This window comes from Triturus cristatus, chromosome 4_1 (assembly GCF_964204655.1).
Source record: "Triturus cristatus chromosome 4_1, aTriCri1.1, whole genome shotgun sequence".
NCBI lineage: Eukaryota > Metazoa > Chordata > Amphibia > Caudata > Salamandridae > Triturus > Triturus cristatus.
In genome coordinates this window covers 261,117,092-261,141,734 of record NC_140585.1, presented here as the reverse complement: position 1 = coordinate 261,141,734, position 24,643 = coordinate 261,117,092, and the positions used below count along the sequence as shown (strand labels likewise).

The 24,643-nt window shown below is 44.7% G+C and overlaps 1 protein-coding gene across 3 annotated transcripts in view; it reads right to left on the bottom strand.

Moving 5' to 3' along the window:
* Positions 1-24,643, bottom strand: part of CHRM2 (cholinergic receptor muscarinic 2) — a 629,935-nt gene that overhangs the window by 263,861 nt on the left and 341,431 nt on the right. Inside the window, exon 1 of one of the 3 annotated variants that reach the window (XM_085652001.1) lies at positions 12,014-12,248. The exons of 1 other annotated variant lie outside the window; for it this stretch is intronic. The gene's annotated coding sequence lies outside the window, so the exon portion shown is untranslated. Of the gene's footprint in view, positions 1-12,013; positions 12,249-24,643 lie in introns of those variants that run through there. One more of the 3 variants, XM_085652000.1, reaches the window with a different exon arrangement.

Sequence of the window (24,643 nt, the reverse complement as noted above, 5' to 3'; positions counted from 1 at the left end):
CTGCAGATTATGCGGCAGATGAATTATGTGGCAAATGTGGAAAATCCATAATTATGTGGAAAATTTCAGTGGCCTTATCTATAGGTAAAACTAGACCCAGAGAAACATCACATCATTTGTGAAAGCAGGACTATGCTTTAAGTGGGACAAGGGGAGGCGGTCTCTAAAAGGAGTGTGGCCAAAGAAACGAACTAGAAATCCTTTCTAAGAGGCGAGGCACATAGAAGCGTGCAGTTTATATTCTGAATAAAATCCTGTGCATCACACAGCCTGCCATCTGACCAGTTTTTGGTTGCCTCAGTTATTGCATCCAGATAAACAACAATGGACATATGCCAAAAAAAAACGTATTTTCAAAGCATACGAAACTATGAGGCAAACATCCAGTCCCGGCCGGTGCAGGTAAGCGTGGTTAAGGCGGTTGAGCAGGGCGGATCAGGGTGTGGGTGGGTTGAGTCGACAGATGACAGAATAGGTTTTATTTATGTATTTAATTTTACCTATTCTGACGTCTGTCAACCTTCCGCCCCTCCCACCCTGCCCCTGCCCCACCACCTCACCGCACTTAGCTGCGCCGGCCGCCGCTGCAAACATCTCTAAAGTTTGTGTAAAAATAAGTTGCCTCATTCACACCACTTCCCTCAGCAGTCTCTCACTCCGCTAGACACGTATTCCTTATTATCCTAAAAGCTTTCTATTTCACCCAACATCTCTTTCCTCTTCACACTGTGTTCTCACTCTTTCTTTCTGCACTTACATCCCAAAATCTCCTCTACTTCATCCCCCACTCAAACCTCCCACCTATTTACCTGTAAGCACTGCACCGTCTTTCCTCTGGTCTGCTCGATATTTTGACAGATATGTACCTCCTTTACACGCCTTCACATAGAATCCCATTTGACACATATATGCCCATCACTGTGTGTGCTCTGCAGAGAGGCCAAAGATTGGATGTGCATGTAGTCTGAACACCTTTATGACTCACTGAAAGGCACTGTGAAAAACTCGCACTCTCTTCAGCCTCAATCCGAGAACACTCAATGGTGCGCCCCTTCATACACACACACCCACAGCCCGAACTCACCAAGACACCTGGAGGAGACTCAGTTCACAGTATGCGCCATATGAGTCATATATTGTATGAACAAAATAACAAAAGAATTTGTAGGGTTGGTAGTAACTAAAAAATATATTATATTTCTTGCTAGAGAATTAAAATAACGAGAAAAAAACCCGTAAACAAGCAGATAAAATATGCACCAGAGATTGTAAACAGCTTTTGCACAGTCTACCTGTGGCCTGTACATTAACCTAAAAACCAACAATTTGGAAAAACCCTAATCGTCCTGATGTTATTGTCAAACACGTTTTAATGAAGACAGGGCATTTTATGTGTTCCTAACCAGATGTGTGTGAAGCACAACTGTTATGTCTACAACATTCACCGTTATGGGCTTCCTGCATTTAAAAGTAGAACAAATTAGGAACTATGGGCCAGCAGCCCCAAGCAGCCTGCACCAACTCAGCCATTTCCAAATGTCCGGGTCCATAAGAGTTTACAAAATGTGCTCTACTCTCTGTCTGCAAGCCAGCTCTTCCCAGCTCTCAGAGCGTGCCCAGCAGAGGCCAGGCCACCCTGACCAGGCTTCTGCAATGCCTGGTCCAGGACTAGAAGCTGGCTCTCCTGCAGTAGAGAGCCTCTTAATCTATACAGGATTAATGTGTCACTCATGAAGCCTGGGACCCTCCTTGATATTTGCAGCAGCAAAACATAAGATTCGGATTCGAAAGTATAAACATTGATTTTTTGTTGCTTGTGAAAAGCATTGATAACCACAAAAAAGGAGTGAAACAAACTAAAATACCGTATCAAATGCATCCACACAGTGCTAATGTGTGCAAAGACCCTGCATAACCGCGGCAGTACATTGACGTAGCACAGCGCCTCCTGTAGCCCCCATACAGACCTTGTCTTCCTCGATCTGACCCTCATCACTTTCTCTAGTGAATTAAGTCAAGTGAGACAATAGAGCCAATCGGAGAGTTTACCATTATTTCCTGTTGGGTATGTCTGTTGTTAGGAGAATTTGCTACTTTTAGAAATGTGTTGGACAGGTTACTGCCCACACAGGGCAAACATACTTAAATTACAATGGATACTTCTACTTTTAGGTGGGGCATGTTTAATAATTACTGCCCGATTATACTGCGAGTTTTGTACTGTGGATGGAAGATTATGTGAAAGGTATTCTGTTTACAACTGGAGTGAATTATTTCAGTAGTATATTTAGTTTGGACGCATCAATAATCTTTTTTTCATGTGTAGATAGTATTGCAAACTGAGACTAAGGCCTTATTACGAGTTTGGTGGTCTGTGGACTGCCGTACCGGCGGTGACGGTCTGACCGTGTAGAGCTCAGTGGTCTGACTGCCGTATTACGAGTTGTGTGGATTGGCTTTGCGAATACCGCAGCTTAACCTCTGAAACCGCCAACAGACCGCTGACCTCAGGGCACGCGGTCAGGGAAAGGCAGCTGCCATAAGGCGGTACAGGGGAGTTTCACCACTGTCTGTATTACGAGTTGCCTATTCCACGAGCTGACCACCAGCTTCAAGAAGTTGGTAATAAAGGATTTGGGGTGCATACTCACCCCTTTCTTGTTGATCCAGGAGTTTGATGTGGATCCCTTTCTTCAGGTCCCCCATTCACAGCTGGATCTTTACCCCAAGGAATATGTGTCCTTTTTGTGCCATATGCCCATTGCCAGGACTGTGTATTGATATAGTAGTCAGCGCACTACTGGCAAGTACACTAAGGATCTAAAACTTTCATAAATTTCATTGCCAGGCCTGGCCACATATGGGTCAGATACCGGCAATGGGTAGATGGTATTTTTCCACATGTATCATCCATATGTGTACATCCAACACATGCAGTCCAAATGCACACACAGGCATCAATATATTTGGAAAAATATTCACCATCGCTGCAAAATCTCCGCAGCCACACTGCCACACTACAGAGAGACCTTTTTCATGTAACTAATTCACCCTTGTAGCTACTCTCCTCTGCCACCATGGTGCTGAAGATCTAGTCAAAACCCCAAACACTACAGAAGCAAGACAGTATTGGCTGATTCTCTACAAGACCAATGCATCTGCAGAAGCCTCAGCATAACTGTGTCTCGACTCTATGAAGGACCAGGTCGCTCCCTCGATAATCCACAGAACACTAGCTCATTCCTGTGCCACCTCCACAAAGAAGCAGCTCATCACTGCTGTCACTCCAGATATGAAGAAGATCCGTGGCCACATTCTCTAGAAAACTAAATGAATCCTCTGCCTAGTCTCCCTGGAGCCTCACCTAGGACTGATGTACGGCTATTTGTCACCTTGGGAGAAATAATTTGCGCACCCATCCGAGTCTCACCCAGAGCACTTTGCTCTTTCCAGGGGGAATTTGTCACCATTATTGGTGATACCCTAGGAAGGATTCTGCTCTTGATTTTCCAAGTACTGCTTGTTCTTCCCAGGGCTCTGCAAAATGTTAAAGTTTCCCAGGAATGGTTTCGGGAATTTGATCAACTCTGCACTTTGTGAAATTAGTGGAGTTTGGACATTTTGCAAAACATTCCCAGTGGGGAAAAATCCAACCAACAAGTTAGTGGAGCAGAATATACCAACATTTCTTTTGCAAGATTATTCTTCTGCTAAAAAAGGGTGGGTGGAGGTGGAGAGGGGTCCAACAAGAAACTACGTATTAAGACTTTTTCTGCACCTTGATTTGTGAGCTTCACAAATCTTTCAAATGTTTTCTGTAACTTCACAGACCCTAATTGCCTTGTGCTCTCACCACCTTCACCCTAACACTTTTCCTGTAATTGAAAGACACCATGGTCGCCTCCGCCTCATTGCTCGGCCTTGTAACACTTCCCTTTTTTTCCTCCTGCCCCTTAAAAATTGTGTAGCACCAAGAACTCTGCTCTTTCTTGACACAGAAGAGCGTTTTATGAAGGAATTTTTTTTCCTGATATGGTCTGGCAAACCACACGGAAACACTCTGTCCGGGTGACTGACAGCATCTCCTTCTGCAAAGTCTCTCTTGTCCTCTCCGCTTTAGGAAAACATCTCACAGTACCTGGAACCGGCCCAGATCCCCTCTCAGGGAAGTCGGAGAGAGCAACATAGGATCAGAAAAAGCCTGTTTGCTTTGTTCCCGAAATTCCACTCCCCCAGCTGTGGGTTTGTACCTCGAGGGCAGGAATTGGGATAGGTGTTACCAGAGACTACCACGAGGGAGACAAATCTGGAACCAGGGACATTCAGTGAACCCTTAGTCAAGCAGATCCAACTGTGTGCAGTTCAGGAAAAGTTTGATGAAAGAAATTCAGAAAGAATTAATCACACTTCTGATTGGACTCATGCTTTAACTAAAATAAGACACGCAGCATTTTATAAAACTCCTTAATAAGAAAATAAATAAATATACAATGTTACTTCCGTTTCGTAATTCCATCAGCCGAGATCTATTCAAAAGCAGCATTACCGCATACTGGGTGAGCGTGGTTAATGATAGCTAATGGAATAGATCAGGGTTCTCTAAAGTCGGTTTTGGAGGGCTGGATGCATGCCAGATTTTAAGATAACTACATTTATCTAAATGAGGATATGCTAAAAATCTGTCATGGATGTTTGAAGAACCCTTGAATAGATCCTTGTTCCACCGCTCCAGTTCACCCACTTTTAGAGGCAAAAGACTTTGTTCAAAGGAAGGAATTTCCAGAGGCTCACAGGCTAATTTAGAGGCTATTTCTAGGGAAAAACCTACAGGCTTAGCACAACATTTGGGATCAGTAGTCTCTGGGTTACAGTAGTAGCACCTAAATAAGGGGATTGTTTAGTGCCAGGCACTATGTTTCTTTAGCAGGACTAAAGCATCAATTGTACATACTCTCTGTAATCTGTAGGTCACTCGTTGGAAACCTGACTAGTCCGCTCAGCCTTTCATCTTACAATGAGTACCATTAAACTGGATAGTAGTTTCAAACTTGTATCCATGTTAGGAGACCAGACAAATGGTAGCGTGCTCTATATAAATGAATTGTTATCATTATTATTAAGCTGTCTACTCTACTTTTCAGTACAATACAGAGGAAGAGAAATTCCCTTCTCTTATGTCCAGTGAATATGTTTAAAACATTTTAAAATTGCACTTTGAGCTTTTTCTCCAGATCATAGGGCAGGCGGAACTAATAGGCACAATCACTTGTACTCATTATCCCATGGACCTGACAATTAATGATTGCAGTGGTGACTCAAGACTTCATAAGGTTTGGCGACTCTTCAGTAGCTGGGGATGAACATTACCACTTATGGGGTACATTAAGAGTTTGTCTGGGAGAGACCACTGCTGTAAATATGCAGGATTCCTGTCCTGGAACATCTGCCATTCCCCTACCCCAGGGATCTCCAAAGTCTGTACTGGAGGGCCAGATCCATGCCAGATTTTTTGCATATCCCAATTTAGATAAATGTAGTTCTCTTAACAATCTGGCAGGGATCCGGCCCTCCACGACTGACTTTGAAGAACCCTGCCCTACCCCCTTTAGCGCTTCGGAAAGTCATGATTTCCAATGTTGGAACTTCAGCCTGCTTGGCCAGAGAAACCTCTGGCCTGACAGCCAATCCACAACAGGGCCCTCAGGTCATAGTGGCCCCACTCCTAAGTAGGCAAGACTGTCGCTCAATTCCCCTTTCTGGGACCATCAAGCATAGCCTAGTGTTCCCATAAGCACAGATGTCCAGGCAGGGAAATCAAACCATGACCCTCCCCCTACCCCCCATGCAAAGGGAGAAAACTGAGCCCATTAAGGTCTTTATGCTTGTGTTTTAAGAAACAATCTACTGCTTTGGGAGTTTGTTTCTTGAAAATAAAAAATAATTTCCTGATCTGGTGTAACAAACTAGGCGTCCGTCCAGGAAAATTCAGTGCTCCTCATACTGCTGCTGTAGGGGCGGCTTCTCTGAACAAAACAGAGGTGTTGAGGTGTCCTCTGTGGGTGACAATTTTGGAAAAAAAACATGTAAAACATCCTGATTTTACAGCACTTTTTGCCTACATAATGGTCCAAAAGGCTCAGAAAGGGAAACTCAGTAAAATTATCAAATTGTTAATTCTTCTGTGTCAGATGAATATGTATCACTCAAACCATCAAGCAGCATCTGTAAAGCACAACACTCTCACCCCTGGGGGTGTCTGGGCGCTGTGCTTCCGTCGAGGAGCCAGGTCTTGAGTCTCTTTCTGAAGTCTGCCAGCGAGGGGGCTGTACGGAGCTGGAGATGAAGGCCGTTCCAGGTCTTGGCCAGGACATAGGAGAAAGCAGCCACCGCTGCCGCTACGACGGATGCGGGGAGTGCGTGCGAGGGTCGGTGAAGAGGTGCGCCGGTGTCCAGGGGGGTCGGCGGAAGTTCTGTCGATGGCTGAGGTAGGAAGGTCCTGTACATATATGTATGTATGTATATATATTTATATATACATATATATATATATACATATATATCTATATATATATATATATATATATATATTCACTGAAAAAACCATAGGTTTCACACACGTTATAGTTAGGAATTAGCATTTAAAAAACCTTGCAAATTCACTTAAAAAACCATAGGTTTCACACATGTTATAGTTAGCTGGACATTTCACTCGTGAAAAACCATTGAAATTCCCCCGTTATAGTTTGTGCAGGCAACTATAACTCACGCGACCACAATCCTCTGCTGATGACGTCAGATATTACATCACTGTATTTAGACACTTATTTACCCATGTCTTCTTCCATTAATTTTTAGCTATACATATATTACAAATATTTTTTTTTCAGAAAGACACATATGTCATCAGTGATGTAATATCTGACGTCATCAGCAGAGGATTGCGGTCGCGTGAGTTATAGTTGCCTGCACTAACTATAACGGGGGAATTTCAATGGGTTTTCACGAGTGAAATGTCCAGCTAACTATAACATGTGTGAAACCTATGGTTTTTTAAGTGAATTTGCAAGGTTTTTTAAATGCTAATTCCTAACTATAACGTGTGTGAAACCTATGGTTTTTTCAGTGAATTTGTAAGTTTTTTTAAATGCTAAGTTATGTATTTATTTTAATTTTATTTTTTAAGGTTTTTCACCGTGCGCGTACCGTACGCGCACGGTGAGCTTCTCGCACCGTGCGCGTGCTGTTCTACCGTACGCGCACGCTACGCGTACTCCGCGATTTTTCGCAAAAAAATTAAAGGAAATTTTGGCCCTTGGGGGTCCTTCTGGGACCCCCTGACTAAGGCTAGGGGGTCAGGAACTGTCCACCCTGCCCCCTTTTCACGTTCTCCACCTTTGTTTTTCACCCCCTCAGACTGCGAGAGACAAAATGGCGGCCGACACTTCCTGGTTTCGACCGATTCGAATGTTTACTAAGATCTAACAACCAATCAGAATCGCGCTCGCGCATGGCAGCGTGCGCGTACGGTAAGTTTTACCGTACGCGCACAGAGCGCGCTTATAGATATATATATGCTTTTAAACGCTATTTTCTCAGGAAATACTGAACAGATTTACACCAAACCTGCAAAAGGCACATCCCTGACCTGAGGACTACCTCTCTGCCAAATTTCAAGTAATTCTGTTCAGCCGTTCGGGCTGTAGCTTGGACTAAAGGTCCTATGGAAAAATGCATGGGGAAAACGCGTTTTGGGACCCCCCTTTTTCTCAGCCCCCGCTTGACGAATCCCCCCAAGACTTTCAGGGAAGGAGTGGAGCGAAGCGCCACACCTATTTTGAAAATTTCGCAAGGATTCGTCAATCGGCACCAAAGTTATTCCAAATAGAATGTTGCAGATTTCCTATGGAAACACGATCCTAACTATAACTATCAACTGGCAACCGCCAGTAGATAATATATATATATATATATATATATATATATATATATATATATATATATATATATATATATATATTTATATCAAGCCACAAGGTTGCCTGTTAGAGAGTAGCCACACAACAGGTAAAGTATCTGCCATTAATACTTTATTGCCGGTACAGCGAGGGCAATGGCGAACATCACACAAATCAATCCAGCTTGCGCCTGACGCGTTTCGTGTCCTTGACACTTCTTCAGAGGCTCTGGAATATCTCACAGCCATAGCGATTTTTGGCATCTTTATGAAACAGATGAAGTCCCGCCCCTCTGGGCGTGACCGACCCCACGGCCTGCTGGACCTCGTAGTGCCAATTACTTCTACAGTGAGCTGCCATGGCTGTGAATTGATAGTTCAAAGTGTTACCTCAGTGGGTTTGTGAGGTGCGGCTTGGATCCTCGCTGATACTTTCAATCGGCAATAAACGGTCTCCTGTTCCAATTGCAGCGGCGTCGGTTGGCGTCACTGCTGGAGTGTTGAGCCAACACCGGGGCGTCCTCCGCGGCTCAGGCCAGCCGCAAAAACATCAAGCCACAAGGTTGCCTGTTAGAGAGTAGCCACACAACAGGTAAAGTATCTGCCATTAATACTTTATTGCCGGTACAGCGAGGGCAATGGCGAACATCACACAAATCAATCCAGCTTGCGCCTGACGCGTTTCGTGTCCTTGACACTTCTTCAGAGGCTCTGGAATATCTCACAGCCATAACGATTTTTGGCATCTTTATGAAACAGATGAAGTCCCGCCCCTCTGGGCGTGACCGACCCCACGGCCTGCTGGACCTCGTAGTGCCAATTACTTCTACAGTGAGCTGCCATGGCTGTGAATTGATAGTTCAAAGTGTTACCTCAGTGGGTTTGTGAGGTGCGGCTTGATGTTTTTGCGGCTGGCCTGAGCCGCGGAGGACGCCCCGGTGTTGGCTCAACACTCCAGCAGTGACGCCAACCGACGCCGCTGCAATTGGAACAGGAGACCGTTTATTGCCGATTGAAAGTATCAGCGAGGATCCAAGCCGCACCTCACAAACCCACTGAGGTAACACTTTGAACTATCAATTCACAGCCATGGCAGCTCACTGTAGAAGTAATTGGCACTACGAGGTCCAGCAGGCCGTGGGGTCGGTCACGCCCAGAGGGGCGGGACTTCATCTGTTTCATAAAGATGCCAAAAATCGCTATGGCTGTGAGATATTCCAGAGCCTCTGAAGAAGTGTCAAGGACACGAAACGCGTCAGGCGCAAGCTGGATTGATTTGTGTGATGTTCGCCATTGCCCTCGCTGTACCGGCAATAAAGTATTAATGGCAGATACTTTACCTGTTGTGTGGCTACTCTCTAACAGGCAACCTTGTGGCTTGATGTTTTTGCGGCTGGCCTGAGCCGCGGAGGACGCCCCGGTGTTGGCTCAACACTCCAGCAGTGACGCCAACCGACGCCGCTGCAATTGGAACAGGAGACCGTTTATTGCCGATTGAAAGTATCAGCGAGGATCCAAGCCGCACCTCACAAACCCACTGAGGTAACACTTTGAACTATCAATTCACAGCCATGGCAGCTCACTGTGGAAGTAATTGGCACTACGAGGTCCAGCAGGCCGTGGGGTCGGTCACGCCCAGAGGGGCGGGACTTCATCTGTTTCATAAAGATGCCAAAAATCGCTATGGCTGTGAGATATTCCAGAGCCTCTGAAGAAGTGTCAAGGACACGAAACGCGTCAGGCGCAAGCTGGATTGATTTGTGTGATGTTCGCCATTGCCCTCGCTGTACCGGCAATACAGTATTAATGGCAGATACTTTACCTGTTGTGTGGCTACTCTCTAACAGGCAACCTTGTGGCTTGATATATATTTATATATATATATATATATATGTATATATGTATATATATATACTTGATTAATATATTTTTTATTATTATTATAACACAGACAGGTCGCCTAATTTCAGCAGTAAAGCAGAAAACATACACGTTCACTTATAGATTTCACTTTCTTTCATTTGTTCGTCCTGTCCCTTCCCAGGTGGATTTACTGCTAGCTATGACAGAGGGTCTCTTTAAATGGGGATGAGTGATAAATTGGAAATTACCTAGATTTCAGAGTCTCAGACTTCAGACAGCAGAGCTATCCCTCAGAACAGAATGATATTGCAGAGCGAGGCTGCCCTGATTGTGTGGGCTCGAGAGGCAGGTAGTAGCCCTCAGCTATAAATAGTGACCTTGACATATGAGTCACACAATTACTGTGGCAAGAGCGAGGCATCCGAGTGGATGGGCAGGCTGTGATAACATTAGCAGTAAGTGTCTAACAGGCACATGCATCATCATAGGGTTTTGCGATTCCTTAATAGCGATTATTAAGGAATCGCAATTAAGGAATAGCAAAACCCTATGCATGTAGGAATCGCTAAAGAAATAGCGATTCCCACAAATTCCTTAATTGCGACTAGCAAATTGCGAGTCGCAATTAAGGAATGTCTTCCCATTCATTCCTATGGGCCTCCAGGCCCATAGGAATGAATTAGAGATTGCGGGAGCAATTTGCGAGTACCAGTAGGTACTCGCAAATTGCTCCCGCAATTTCGATGGTGCAAGGGTGTCAAAATGACACCCTATTGCACCCATGTATGTTCACTCTGCACAAATGTTGCATACACACATGCTCTAAGGGCATGTGTGTGGGCAACATGAAACTTAGAAAAATGCAAATAAGTGCATTTTTCTAAGTTTTCGCAAATTACCATGAGGTCCAGCCTCATGGTAATTTGCTCACGCTAATAGCGAAATCGCTATTTTTTAAACTGTAATGCATTGCATTTAAGGAATCTCAATTAGGGATTCCTTAAATGCAATCGCTATTTAAGGAATCCCAATTTTGAGATTCCTTAAATAGCGATTTTTGCATTTGGGATGATGCATCCCAAATGCAAAAATACCGGGAGCAAAGGGTCAGATTCTGAGAATCTGCCCGTTTGCGACCGGTATCTTACTTGATGCATGTGCCTGTACGTCTGCTCTGCTTCTCTCTCAAGTATTGGATTGAAACATCTGGGAAATACATCGGTTTTATCCCCAAAATACAAGCGTTTAATTTCGACTATACAGATAAATTCATTTCGTCTCAGGCCCAAACAGCTGTTTCCCGAGAAGAAACCTATTAAAAACGAACAACATCTTTCAATTTTATTAATTAAACATATTTTCCCCGAAATGCTAGCTTCTCATTTTCTTACAATTAGTCTTTATATAAACGAAAAAAAAAAATCTTTCACGTTTTAGTAAATCATTTTCCTCTCCGTTTTACATTTTCTTGCATTTGTAATAAATAAAAACGTGTTCCCAAATTTCATAATCACTGTCTGAAAATTCACGCATATGTTAAAAAACAAGTGCATGTTGTTTTCAGTCGAGTTCTCACTTTGTCCCTAAATGCTGCTTTATTTTAGAACACTCGCACAAGCTCCCATTTTCCCTCATGATCATAACATGTGTCACCATCACACGCCAATATTTTCATTGCAAGTACAGAGAGATCTAACGCATGCCATCCAACTCGTATATAATGCATACGTCAGCCAATGTTCTATGCCCACCTATACCACGTCATGTGACTATCAACACCATGTGCCTATATTCCCCTATTTGGTTGTTAAATCTTCCATATACTAATTTGCACCTTATAATTTGCCAGTCGCTGCCGTGTGGTATTCTCAGCAATATGCTATTTAATGCCATATTCCAAGGCACCCAATAAGGGCTTTGTGGCCACAAATACCACATACTCTAAACCATGCAATACGTGCTCTTGAATGCCCATCATATGCCAGGCACTGCTATTTCCACAGGTACGTGCAATCACATACTGACCACTGAGTGACTATCAATGACCCTCCCCGCCTCCCACATGCAACTCAAAGGCATGGCCTACACACAGTGGATATGTCACTACCGTCAGCAAAAATATATCTACACACGTAATCGATGCATAATCCCACACACATACATAGACACGTGTGCAACATACACAAATACACTCACCCTCTGCCTTACCAGGGAGGCTGGTGCTGTCTGCTCCTCTGCTGCTGGGTACCACTTGGATGGGAACCCCGAAAAAGGGCCACATGGTCCTGTTCCTTCTTGCCTGCAGATGCTGCAGACAAAGAGACGCTGCTCTCTGTCTGTGGCCCTCCCAGGCAGGCTTAGTGTGCACAAGGGCCCATATTAGGAGCTGTCAAGAGTTGGGAGGGAGGCAACAGCCTGCATATCAGAAACAAGAAGGGAGAGAAGGCTGTGCTAGACAAGGCTGAATCACAGTGCCTGCTGCAAATGCGATAGTGCCCACGTCCTGCTCTCATTGGCTGAGACTGACAGGCTGCCTCTCAGGCTAAGCCTTTGATTGGAAGAGGTTGGGCCTAAGGGAGGGATTTGCTTGTCCTGCGGTACTGATATGCAATACCCTCTGTAAAGATAAGAGTCCTATTTCCTGTGTCAACATCCCCACTGTTAATGTGGATGGAACCATGGCTTCTCCCTTTCTAACCTGTTGCTTAGCGCCTAGTGGGTGACCTCCAGCTTCTTAGAGCATCAAGTGGTGCAAAACCACCCAGGGTGGTGCAATAACAGATATGTGCTTCCTTGGATGTGTGGGGTGTTGTATGGGCAGCAACGAACAGGCCAGTGAGCGTCGACCCTTTGTTGACGGGTGCGGCAATCCGCAGATCCATTTTAGCAAAGGAACTCCCAATCATTCCACCCTGATAGGGAATGCATCATGATATGCACAGGGTACGAACCTATGGTTCTTAATATTATCCTGTGGTGAATTAATATGCACTCAGAAGATTGAGACAATCATGCCGGGAGTGCCCCCTGCTGTAGATTCAAGGACAGGAAGCCTGCAAGGCTTGGACCCGGGGGCAAGGGAGTCAAGAGGACCAGACCAGGTAGGAACAGGCAGCACACACCTCCTGTCTTTGATTCTGCTGGCGCAAGCACCGGCAGGGATCCGGTCTCATTCAGGTACAGCCCTCTGTGTCACAGAAGGGCCTTTTGGATTTTAGACCCTTGTGTTTTAGTTCTCAATATTTTATTGAGTTTTTAATAACAAAATATAGATTGGGAGGGGATGTGGCATCGCGGCCAGTGTTGCTGACTTTGGAACTAGGCAACCAGGATCGAGTTCCGGCTCCAGCTCAACATCCGGTGATTCTGGTTTAATCACTTAATCTCCCCTTCCCTTAAAAAAACATGATCGTGACCATGTGTAATGTAACTGGTGCTCATGTAAAGCGCTCCACTGTCCTTGGGCCGAGTTTGTGCTATTAAAAACAGAGGATGAGGCCTAATGGCTAGAGTGGTCGACCCTGAAGCTGGGGAACCGGGTTCGAGTCTCAGCAGGGACTCTCAGCAGCCTGTGATTTTGGGCAAATCACTTCATCTACCCATGCCTAACAAAACAAATGCGTCAGTCTCTAACGCAACTGCTGCTCATGTAAAGCGCTCTGATACCTGCGGGTCGAGTTCGCACTATGTAAAAATCCCCCCCCCCAAAAAAAATCGCAGAAAAATATGTGGACATTACTTGTATTTATCAACATCTAAATCTGGAGTCTGTGTTCAGTTTGCTTAGATTTCCCTTTGTCTCCAACACTCACTGGCAGGAGAGGGGGACCGCCGTGCAGAGCCGGTGTGTCATGGGCCCTAGTGCAATGAAGGAAATGGGCCCCTTGGCTGCTGCTTGAATTGTAAAATACAGCAATAATCAGGATTTAATGCGCCCTGAGGGCGCTGGGCGCTAGAAACGCTGCGCCAATGGAAGCGGCGCCCCTGGCGGCATGCACCATGATATACAGCACGCGGCTGCACAGAAAGGAGGGGCTTCTCCAGGACCATGCCCTGGGGAGCGCGAGGGGCCTCCCATGATCACCTGCTGCGCTTCAGAGATGTGGCCCCTGACAGAGTGATGGATTCCCAGTACTTTGCAGCAAGAAGCCCTCCCTGCACTATTAATAATAAATGTCTCTACAGCCACCAAAGCGCACGAGCTCTGTGTGATGAGGGACGGTGCGCGCGAGCTCTGTGGCTAGTGTGCCTCAGGGTTACCACCTAGACAGTGTTGTCCCTAGACATTTATATAGATTAAAAAAAACAGAAAATATATAACCTAAGACGCACCTCATATTGTAAGGTATGTTTTCTATAATATCCGACACTTCAGTGTCTCGAACCCTTTCCTCAATCCTTTCAGGAAGGGTTAGAACCATTTCCCCTCCTCCTTTACATTTTCTTATTCCACCCTTTCTTGCAGTTTCTTCTACGTCATCACTCATCACCTTTGGAACTTGTACGTCCGCTTGCTTTATAACCGGATACACTATTGTGGCTCTCCACGGACACCCTGATGCTCAGACATCTGTCGGACACTGGTGCGCGCATCTGGACTCCAGGCAATGACCAGATGACAGAAAACAACGCGCCGCTCAACGACAGAAATGGATAAAGTGGAGAAGACAGAACACACGCAACTTGACATAATCTATCTTTTTTGTGTTTTTTTACCTTTGCAAGGTGCATTGAAGGCTAAACATGGAAAGTTATTTATTTTAAAGGCATTTAGTGCAGCTCAGCCACAGTTTAGGACAGCGGATGGAATGTCCCCTCATCAATGCTAGATCCCCAAATCCTGCAAGAAGTCCACGCTTCCCTCTGGAGCATCCCCCACCCTGAGAACATACCCTACTCCGAGCACTCCACATCTACTGCGCCAGACTGTAACCGCAGCAATTTTTGACTTTGCTGATCACATAGAGAGTTGTAGAGACAATTTCATGCCACCAAATGTCCCGTCAGGGACACATCCTATGACCTAATATTGTCACTGGTGATGGCTGGCCGAGGCCATACAAAGCTAGGGAATCTTGCCCACTGAACCCTGCATGGAACCAGACAAAGCTCCCACCAGCAAATCATCCATGTCAACATGATAAGTCAAATATGTTTTTCAAAATCCAAGTACCAACTGGAGATTCCTTATTTCCACCACAATTGCCTGAGAGTTACCTCTATTTTTGGAACAAATGGCCAAAATGTGGCTCTCCTGACCAGCAGGCATCAGGAATTTACAGAACCATCTCATCATCTGGGGAGCCCTCACACATAGCTATTCCTCCCTGAGGCTACTCAATGGATTATTCAGTTCTGCATTGAGCAACATAATTCCCATCATAGCAGCCGAATACTGTTAGCACTCTTTGAGTACTCAGAACAATTATGAGCAACTCACACTCAACACTGACATGTAATGACTTTAGTTCATAAAGTGTTCTTGCAAACCTGATCAGGAAATGCTTGGAATGCCACTCAATACCAGTGTGAACCTGACCAGGACATGCTTGGAATGCCACTCAGGGCCAGTGTGAACCTGACAAGGACATGCTTGGAATGCCACTCAAGACCAGTGTGAACCTGACTAGGACATGCTTGGAATGCCACTCAAGACCAGTGTGAACCTGACCAGGACATGCTTGGAATGCCGCTCAAGACCAGTGTGAACCCGACCAGGACATGCGTGGGATGCCACTCAAGATCAGTGTGAACCCGACCAGGACATGCTTGGAATGCCACTCAAGATCAGTGTGAACCTGACCAGGACATGCTTGGAATGTCACTCAAGACCAGTGTGAACCTGACCAGGACATGCTTGGAATGCCACTCAAGACCAGTGTGAACCTGACCAGGACATGCTTGGAATGCCACTCAAGAACAGTGTGAACCTGACCAGGACATGCTTGGAATGCCACTCAAGAACAGTGTGAACCTGACCAGGACATGCTTGGAATGCCACTCAGGGCCAGTGTGAACCTGACCAGGACATGCTTAGAATGCCACTCAATACTAATGTGAACCTGACCAGGATATGCTTGGAATGTCACTCAAGACCAGTGTGAACCTGACCAGGACATGCTTGGAATGCCACTCAAGACCAGTGTGAACCTGACCAGGACATGTTTGGAATGTCACTCAAGACCAGTGTGAACCTGACCAGGACATGTTTGGAATGTCACTCAAGACCAGTGTGAACCACTCAAGACCAGTGTGAACCTGACCAGGACATGTTTTGAATGCCTCTCAAGACCAGTGTGAACCTGACCAGGACATGCTTGGAATGTCACTCAAGACCAGTGTGAACCCGACCAGGACATGTTTGGAATGTCACTCAAGACCAGTGTGAACCACTCAAGACCAGTGTGAACCTGACCAGGACATGTTTTGAATGCCTCTCAAGACCAGTGTGAACCTGACCAGGACATGCTTGGAATGCCACTCAAGACCAGTGTGAACCACTCAAGACCAGTGTGAACCGGATCAGGACATGTTTGGAATTCCACTCAAGACCAGTGCATGCAAGGAAAACTGTCTGTAGTAGACAGATGGTAGAGTACAGAGGTCAATATTTGGATGCACCATTTCCCTCGAACAGCATGTGGCTCTATCTTTATGTGGTTGGCCGTCTCTTCAGTGTTCCCTGTCTGAATGTTCCAAACCAAGCAATGGAAAAGCAAAAGTTCAATGACCCCTAATGCAAGGGAGGAACTCGGGCCCCCACTTCATGCTTTGGCAGTTAAAAAACCTGCAACCAATTTTGGTGAAGCAGCTCCTCACACCCTTAGGCCCTGGTTCCACTGCACCTGCTGCACTATTGTTAGCTATGCCCCTGAAACCAAGATGACCTTCACCTTTCTTCTTGTGATAATATTTCCCCTCTTATGACATATAAGTAGGCTTGGGATTATGAAGGATGTGTGATAACTCTTTCATGCCCTGATTTATCCTCTCTTTCATCACTCACTGTTATTCATTTTTGCCCCTGATGCTTTTCCTCTTTTCCATCAGGTTTTCTAATTAATTGGGCTTTCAGGAAGACTTATCGTGGACCTTTTCTCAACCCTGAGTGTGGGTGGTTTTGGTTCCTTGCATATCAACCTTAGTGTTGCCTCTCAAACAAAACCAAGGACCATCAAGATTGTAAAGGAGGATTTTTACCCTCCTAGCTCTTTCCTCCTAATTGACACCTTCTTTTTTTTTTTTTAAATACTTTATTGTTCAGTACATAGCATGTAGGATTTATACATCAATCCACTTAATTAATAATGTAGGAAATGTAGGAAAAAAGGGGAACACAAATAAACGGACAAAAAAAAAATTGACACCTTCTTAAGAAGGCACTGAATACTTTTCAGATATGTGCTAACGCATAGCGTAGGGTTACACTGAGGCTGCTGTGAGCAGTCGTCTTTACCTCTCGCAACTGAAAAGGAAACTATAGAGGCTTTCTTTGCAAAAGAGGAAGCATTACCAGTGATGTCAGAGCACCCCTTGTCAGGGAAAATATGTAAACGACTAAAAGATTTTAGAAATGTCAATCACCACACAGAACGAAAAAAGTAAAGAAAATCAACAGCAAATAAATATCCATCAAACTAAGATAAAGAGGTGCAGAAAGCATAGAAACATCTCAGAAAAACTTGGACAAGCACTTCAATTTTTTGTTTTAAATTAGGGAACTTTTAGCTCCTCAAAATCTTGGAATTTTCTCATTCTTTTCAAATATAGAACGAGAGAAAATTTTCATGAACGTCTCGAAACGAATCTCAAAATGATTTCAATATTCATATGACCCCTTTTAAAATGGGGTAATCCTTGATATCGAAAGAAATACAGCGAAAAGGTAAAAAAAGAAACTTCCCATTTTTTTAAATGCAAATAATAGTAGTTAGGTCGTTAATAAAAAAACTTAGGGGCATATCATCAAGGCGGTGCTATGAAATTATCGCTGCTTTTGCGTCCGTTTTCAGGCGAAAAGCGGTGATAATTTCATTGCCTTATCAGCAAAGACACGCTTTCGCGTGTTTTGCTGACTTAGCGCCCGTCACAACAACGCCCCGCTTTGCATCTCTAATGAGATGCAAAGTGGGCGTTCCGTCCCAAACTAACTGGAGAAATGTCGCTAACCGACATTTCTCCAATTATCAATGGGCACGCTAACAAGCATAGCGATAAGAAAAGTAGCGTTAACCGCGGTTATCGCTACTTTCCTTACACCTGCTTTTAGTTTGATTTAGCCATGATATCCAATGGAAGGTGGATATCATGGTTAAGTATGCCCTGCCCTATCAACAAGCTATCGCCAAGCCTTGTGCGATTATCACTGGATTTCCAGCAATAATCGCACATTTGGCAGCTTGCGCCTGAAATTTTATCGCTTTTGAGATAAGCGTTGCTGATAGCACGCTATCTCAGCGATAAAGTTCAGCGGTAGCCGGCGATAATTATACTCGCGCTAAGCGCGCTGAGCGATAATTATCGCCGGCCCTTGCTGATATGCCCCTGAGACGAACAGGTTGAAAAATAACAAAATGTCACAAACGAAAACAAAACAAGTAGCCATCGGGTTATTCTCTCTTTGATAGGCATTCAACATCAATTTTTAACAACATTTGGTATGCTCACAGTAGCATTTCAGGCATTTACATTACATGTTAAGCTCTTTCTAAATTATCGCTTTATCACACATTACACTTGTGTTTCAATAGTACTTTTGCAACAATGCATTTATTTCAGTGTAATTGATTTTATTACATTTTTAAACTTACACAAAAATAATCATAACAATAATACATTTGTAATTAACTTGAAATATATGAACACACAAACTAAACTAATATAAAGTATTTTGCATACTGAGTAAATAGGCTATTGGTGTTTGATTCTTTCTATCAGGACTGCGTACCATTCATCGACAGAGAGCCGCACATCACAAACGAGTAAACCCACACGGGGGTTGGTCCTAGATGGATAGAGGAGGGTATGAAGTGTTCATGACGAAATTTACTATTAAAGAATCCTTGTTTTGTGTTTTCGTTTTATAATTTGTAAATCAAGCAAGCTCCTTTTGTGAGATCAATTAATGTCAGTAAACTGGAACCTGCAGATTCAGAAGGAATGGATGCCTGAACATTTGCATGCTCGCAATTTGTGTTTTAACATCCAAGATCAGCATAAGGTCTTCTCATCTAACGATGAACACAGACCTCAGCAGCAAGACATAGTTGTATGGTTTTGGTTTGTTTTTGCTGTTTTGATTTATTTATTTCCAGTGTTTCTATTGGGAGTCAGCCATCACCACACATTGCATTACAACCTGTAGACGCAGGAGAGCCACTGAAAGCTCGAGCCAGGCTTGAGCCTGAAGCCTGGCTCTGATTCAGCTCAAGGTCCGATTGGATCCTCAAGCCCATAATAAGCCAAGCTTTTGTGTGGCTTCTGCCTGTCACCCTTACTCTATCCTCATGCACAGAGGCAAAAACAAAGCATTAACATTTAAGGTAAGAAGCAGAAACAGATAGATAGTCATTTAGGGGACGATTACGATGTCACTCGGAAACTCTTCCGACGGAATAGGTTTCGGAATCATTTTCGACCAAATCGGGTTCTGCAAGTCCAACCGACCAATTACGATGCTTCTCAACATCGTTCAGTCGAACTCACATTGACTTCAATGGGAGCCTGTGTTCTGAACGAGAACACAGGCTCCCAATGAAAAAAAAGGGGGGGGTGGTGAAAACTTGCACCCAGTGGTGCCTGCCACATTGTGCGTGGTTGAAAAGAGAGGTCCCTTGGGTACCCCCCCGGACCACAACCGGAGGCCTCCAGGTGAAGGGGGGCCTACAACAGGACCCCAAAGCCAGATTCCGACAGCCGTTTCGTGTCGGGCAGACAGATTCAGAACAGCTGTCCGAATTGGTCATCGTAATCACTTACTCAGAAACCATGTCCATAGAGCTGTACGATTCGGCTCTGAAAGACTCAGGCTGTCTGAATGCCTTTTGGAACCGAATCGGACAGCCTGAACGGTTTCCGGGCATCGTAATCAGTTGGTTGGAAATGTGTCCGATTCGGTCGGAAACATAGGTTCCGAATCGGATTCTGAGATTCCGAATCCCATTTAGAGCCTTTCCTACCGACATTGTAATCTACCCGTTAGTGTCTGATTTGTACAGAGTAAAATCAGAAAACCTGAATTAATCACTGCTTCCCCATGTTTCAAGTTCTGTGATCTCTTGCAAACATTTGATTTAACCGATCTTCGTTTTTCTTCCTTAAAAAAGTATATAATATAAAAACAAAATTCCATTTATACCACAAAAGCAAGGTGAATAGGTTACATCAAATCTGCAATATAAACCTAGAAACGGACCCCAAATTTGCTCAAACCTGTCAGTTACATCTCGTATTTTGATCAGGAGGACAAACGTTTTTCAGTATTAAAAATCGTGCCATCATTGCACTCTTCCAAAAATTAAAAATATAGAGTTTTTTAGGAAAAGTGATACATTTCAGACGATTTGCAATCTTCACAATAGGTAACTCATAAGACATGGGTACCGGTTTCTGTACTACAAGGAGCAATCTCTCAAGTACATCCCAGAAGTGATGTAAAAGTGTGCCGTCCCACATATATGGCTCAAATTCCTGCAAGTGCAACAAATATTGGTAACCTTTAAGTCCACTTTAATCATAGTGCCTCATTACAATGTCGGTCGGAGTTGCCTCCAGCTGACACCATTGTGGAATCGGGACCGACCGATCTCCAGTCGGCGGTCCCGACCGCCTAATTACAATGTACCCGCACATGATGCAGTCGCATAATCACATTTTCCTATGGGATTTTGTGTTACGGCCGTGAACTGGCCATAACACAAGCGCTCATAGAGAAATGGGAGAGTTTGTTAATCCCTGCACCCCATGGCTGGCACCTCCAGGTGCCTGCCACAAGGTGCAAGGATCAACAAGGGGGCACGATAGGTGCCCCCTAAGCCTCCAACAGAAGGAGGCCCTACTAGGGGCCCCCAAACACACTTTATGACAGGCTTCCCATTTTGGAAAGCCCGGCATGGAAAGTACGTCGGAAACCATGCATCGTAATCTGGATGGCGTAAAACGCCGTCCATATGTATTATGGGCAGGCTTCCGACTGGCCAACGGCTCCTTGAGCCCGTCGGAATCCAGTCGGAATGACCGGCCATTTTAAATTCCCACCGGCTGTATTGTAATCAGTCGGTTGGAATTGAAACCAACGATGTTGGTCGGAAAGGCTTTCCGACCAACATCGTAATCGGCCGCCTAGCGTTTGGTGTCTAATATATGTTGAAAACTGTTTCTGATAAGAACTAGTCCTTCTTATTCATCGGACCCCTTTGGTAGCCATCTTTATCCCAACTACATAGCTATATATTTAGATGAATTATACCTCTTCCACTTAGTGTGAAATCCCTTCCTTAATATACTCAAGCATGTCATCAAGAATAGAAAAAGGTATTTTTCAGATTCCTGGTGGTTGTAAGTTTGTAATGACTACTGAAACTGAATCATTGTATTCTACCATACTTGACCAAATTTCAGAATTTCTATATCAGTCCTATACATGCCCACATTTTGAACCAGGTAAGAGGGAGATTGGATTTTATGGGGGATGATGACATATGGTTTCAAGCAAGCTGCTGGTTGGAATGTGATCATTTCAGTATTGGCTGTCATGGAAAATGGAGCAGCCTTGGATGATGGTATCTGGCATGGACTGGGATAAAGGGATTGGCTATACAGGGAAAGATTGGTCCCTCTTTAAACATAAAGTACGCTACAGGAAGTGGGATTTCCATTAATCCCTTCGGACATTTAGTTAGGAAGATCTACCACTTTGTCCACGCCCATATATGGAATCCATCCTAGGGGTCAGGCAAGGTCCTGTGGGGTCCAGGGGCAGGACAGGAGAGAAATAAGATTATCTGGGTTGTTGGCAGCCATTCTTCTCAGAAGTGCAGGTTAAAGTGGCCCTCTATTGTGAGCAGAAGCGTGTGAACGTGCAAGCTATTTTTACAACTGATTTTGTTCATTCCTCGGAAAAAAACTGTATTAGAAATATGAAAAGATCTTCGAATTCCACGCGAGCTGGACTTTTGTATACAGAGTGATTTTTGTTGAGTCATTCATGAAGAAAAGCAAAGCAAGGTACAAAATGATCACTAGTTACTGGCACCTCACATTTTCACAGCGCTGGCGACTAAAAGGTTACCAAAGTTAGTAAAATTATTTCCAAAGGGTCTGAACGAGACTCATCCACCTGACAGGGACTCTCTTTAGCAATATGGAGCGAGCGAGTCCACACTATCATGATATCTCCACAGCGAAGTTGGTGATTTGTGTGTTCACCAGTTATTTCTCTAAATATGAAGTGGAGGCACTATTTCAACCATGTTTCTTCCACACAGGAGGAGCTGGTTGCATACATTCATAGAACAGACATGCCACACACACTATGGTGCACGGTTCAGGTATACTTACAGTCAGATGTGTTCCTTCCATGTTCTTCCTACGTGGGTGTAGGAATCCTCTGGCTCTGTGGCCAGCACTACCAGCACTAGAGGGTGGGGAGCAACCAAGGTCTACAAATTGCTTTGTACATGGAGTGTGCATACAAGGACTTTGATGCCGGAGTGTCCAACACCAGACCAGGGCAGCTCAAGCTATACCTCATTTGATGTCCTCAGAAGGTACATTACTCTGCCATAAATCTAAACCGAAATCATTTACATAGTCAGAGGTGATCCTGAAAATATATTGCATGGATATGACCTGTCTGAGAAGGGTCCTTACGAGGGAGGGGGCGCTAGGATTTCCAAGGCCCCACTCTCCTTCAACTACATTTATTGATAGATTTCGGATTTCAAGCTAGAATGCCTGCTTCATTAATAATACTTCACTTTATTTGCTCAGACCAATAAATGACGTCCGTCATGTTGTTCCTTTTCCCGAAGTGTATTTTTTATGTTTTAAACATAGAAACAGATGCTTATGGCACATTACAAAAACAGAGGCAGTATGCACAGGGCCCGGCATTAGGTTTTAGTTCCAGGCCTTGCACTAACTTCTTCACAGTCTGCTCTTGGACCTACGTCACATCCTGCTTTAATGCATAGTCTGTAGTGGAAGATGGATTGCCTACCCTCCAGAAACCAGTTGCCTCTGCACATTTTCTTTTTCCACGGCTTAGCACATTTTATTTTTAAGAATCAGTTAGTCTAGTCATACTCTGTGATACTGTTTTAGAAAAAGCACAGCTTGGTTCCCCAACAGTTGTAGATAAAAATATGAAAGTAACCTCTCCGTTGTATCCGCTCCCCAGTGACCACTAGCAGCAGATAGAAGGTTTTCCGTCTGCTTCATCGAGCTATGAAAGGTGTATTGGCTTTCTGACCCCCCCCTCCCCCCACCCCTCTGTGCTGAAAGAAGTTCTGTCGCTGGAAGGCGGCCTGGCTTGTTCGCACCAGAAGGAGGTGCAGATGGGACTCACACCAGGGTTCTTCCATTGGACTCAAAACTAGCGACAAACGGTATATACAGAAGTCAGACACGTTTATGTAAATTGGCTCTCATATAAGAGTACAAACCACAAAAAACAGGCGCAGAAGGAGCCCTAAAATAATCGAACACAAAAGCCCGCAAAGAAACACAGGGACGCAAGCACATATAAAACACGTGTCCATGCATACATTGCAAGTAGAACTTTGACGAAACATCCTAAAGAAAAAACATGCACTAACACACATATGGGCCGAACAAACAAAGTCAGAGGTCAACAATTGCAACGGCAAACACCGGCAGGCAAAAGTGCACAAACAAATGCACAATCATGCACTGACCCTTGTAAAACTGTCAACAGAATTACACAGATTTATCTGTGTTAGATTAGTTTGCACTTTTGGTTTCATGTCATTACTGTCGTTTGTGCGAGGGAAGCTTATGCTACTGTTGCCATGCTGTGCCTACTCTGTATGGCACTGAAGCTTGCACAGCTCAGGCAGCTTCTGCTCCTATTCTTAACTGCTTACGGAAGCTTGCACTGCTGCTAGCATGCTGGGCCTGCTCTGTGTGGGACTGAAGGTTGCACAGCTCAGGCATCTTCTGCTCCTGTTCTTAACAGCCTAGGGAAGCTTGCGCAGTTGCTACCATGCTGGGCCTGCTCTGTGTGGGTCTGAAGCTTGCACAGCTCAGGTATCTTCTGCTCCTGTTCTTAACAGCCTAGGGAAGCTTGCGCAGCTGCTCCCATGCTGGGCCTGCTCTGTGTGGTACTGAAGCTTGCACATCTCAGGCATCTTCTGCTCATTTTCTTATCAGCCTTGGGAAACTTGCACAGCTCCTGCCATGCTAGGCCTGCTATGTGTGGGACTGAAGCTTGCACATCTCAGGTATCTTCTGCTCTTGTTCTTAACATCATAGGGAAGCTTGCACAGCTGCTGCCATGCTGGGCTTGCTCGGGGTTGTATTGAAGCTTACCCAGCTTAGGCTTCTTTGGCTCCTGTTCTTAACCACTTAAACAAGCTTGGACTGTTGCTTCTATTCTGGGCATACTCAGTGTGGTACTGAAGCTTGCCCAGCTCAGACATCTTCTGCTCCTCTTTTTAACCACCTACTGAAGCTTGCGCTGATTCTGCCATGCTGGGCCTGATACCTGTGCTATGAAGCTTGCCCAGATCAGGCTTCTTCTGTTCCCTTTCTGAACTGCCTAGGGAAGTTTGCGCTGCTGCTGTCGTGCTTGTCCTGCTGCATGTG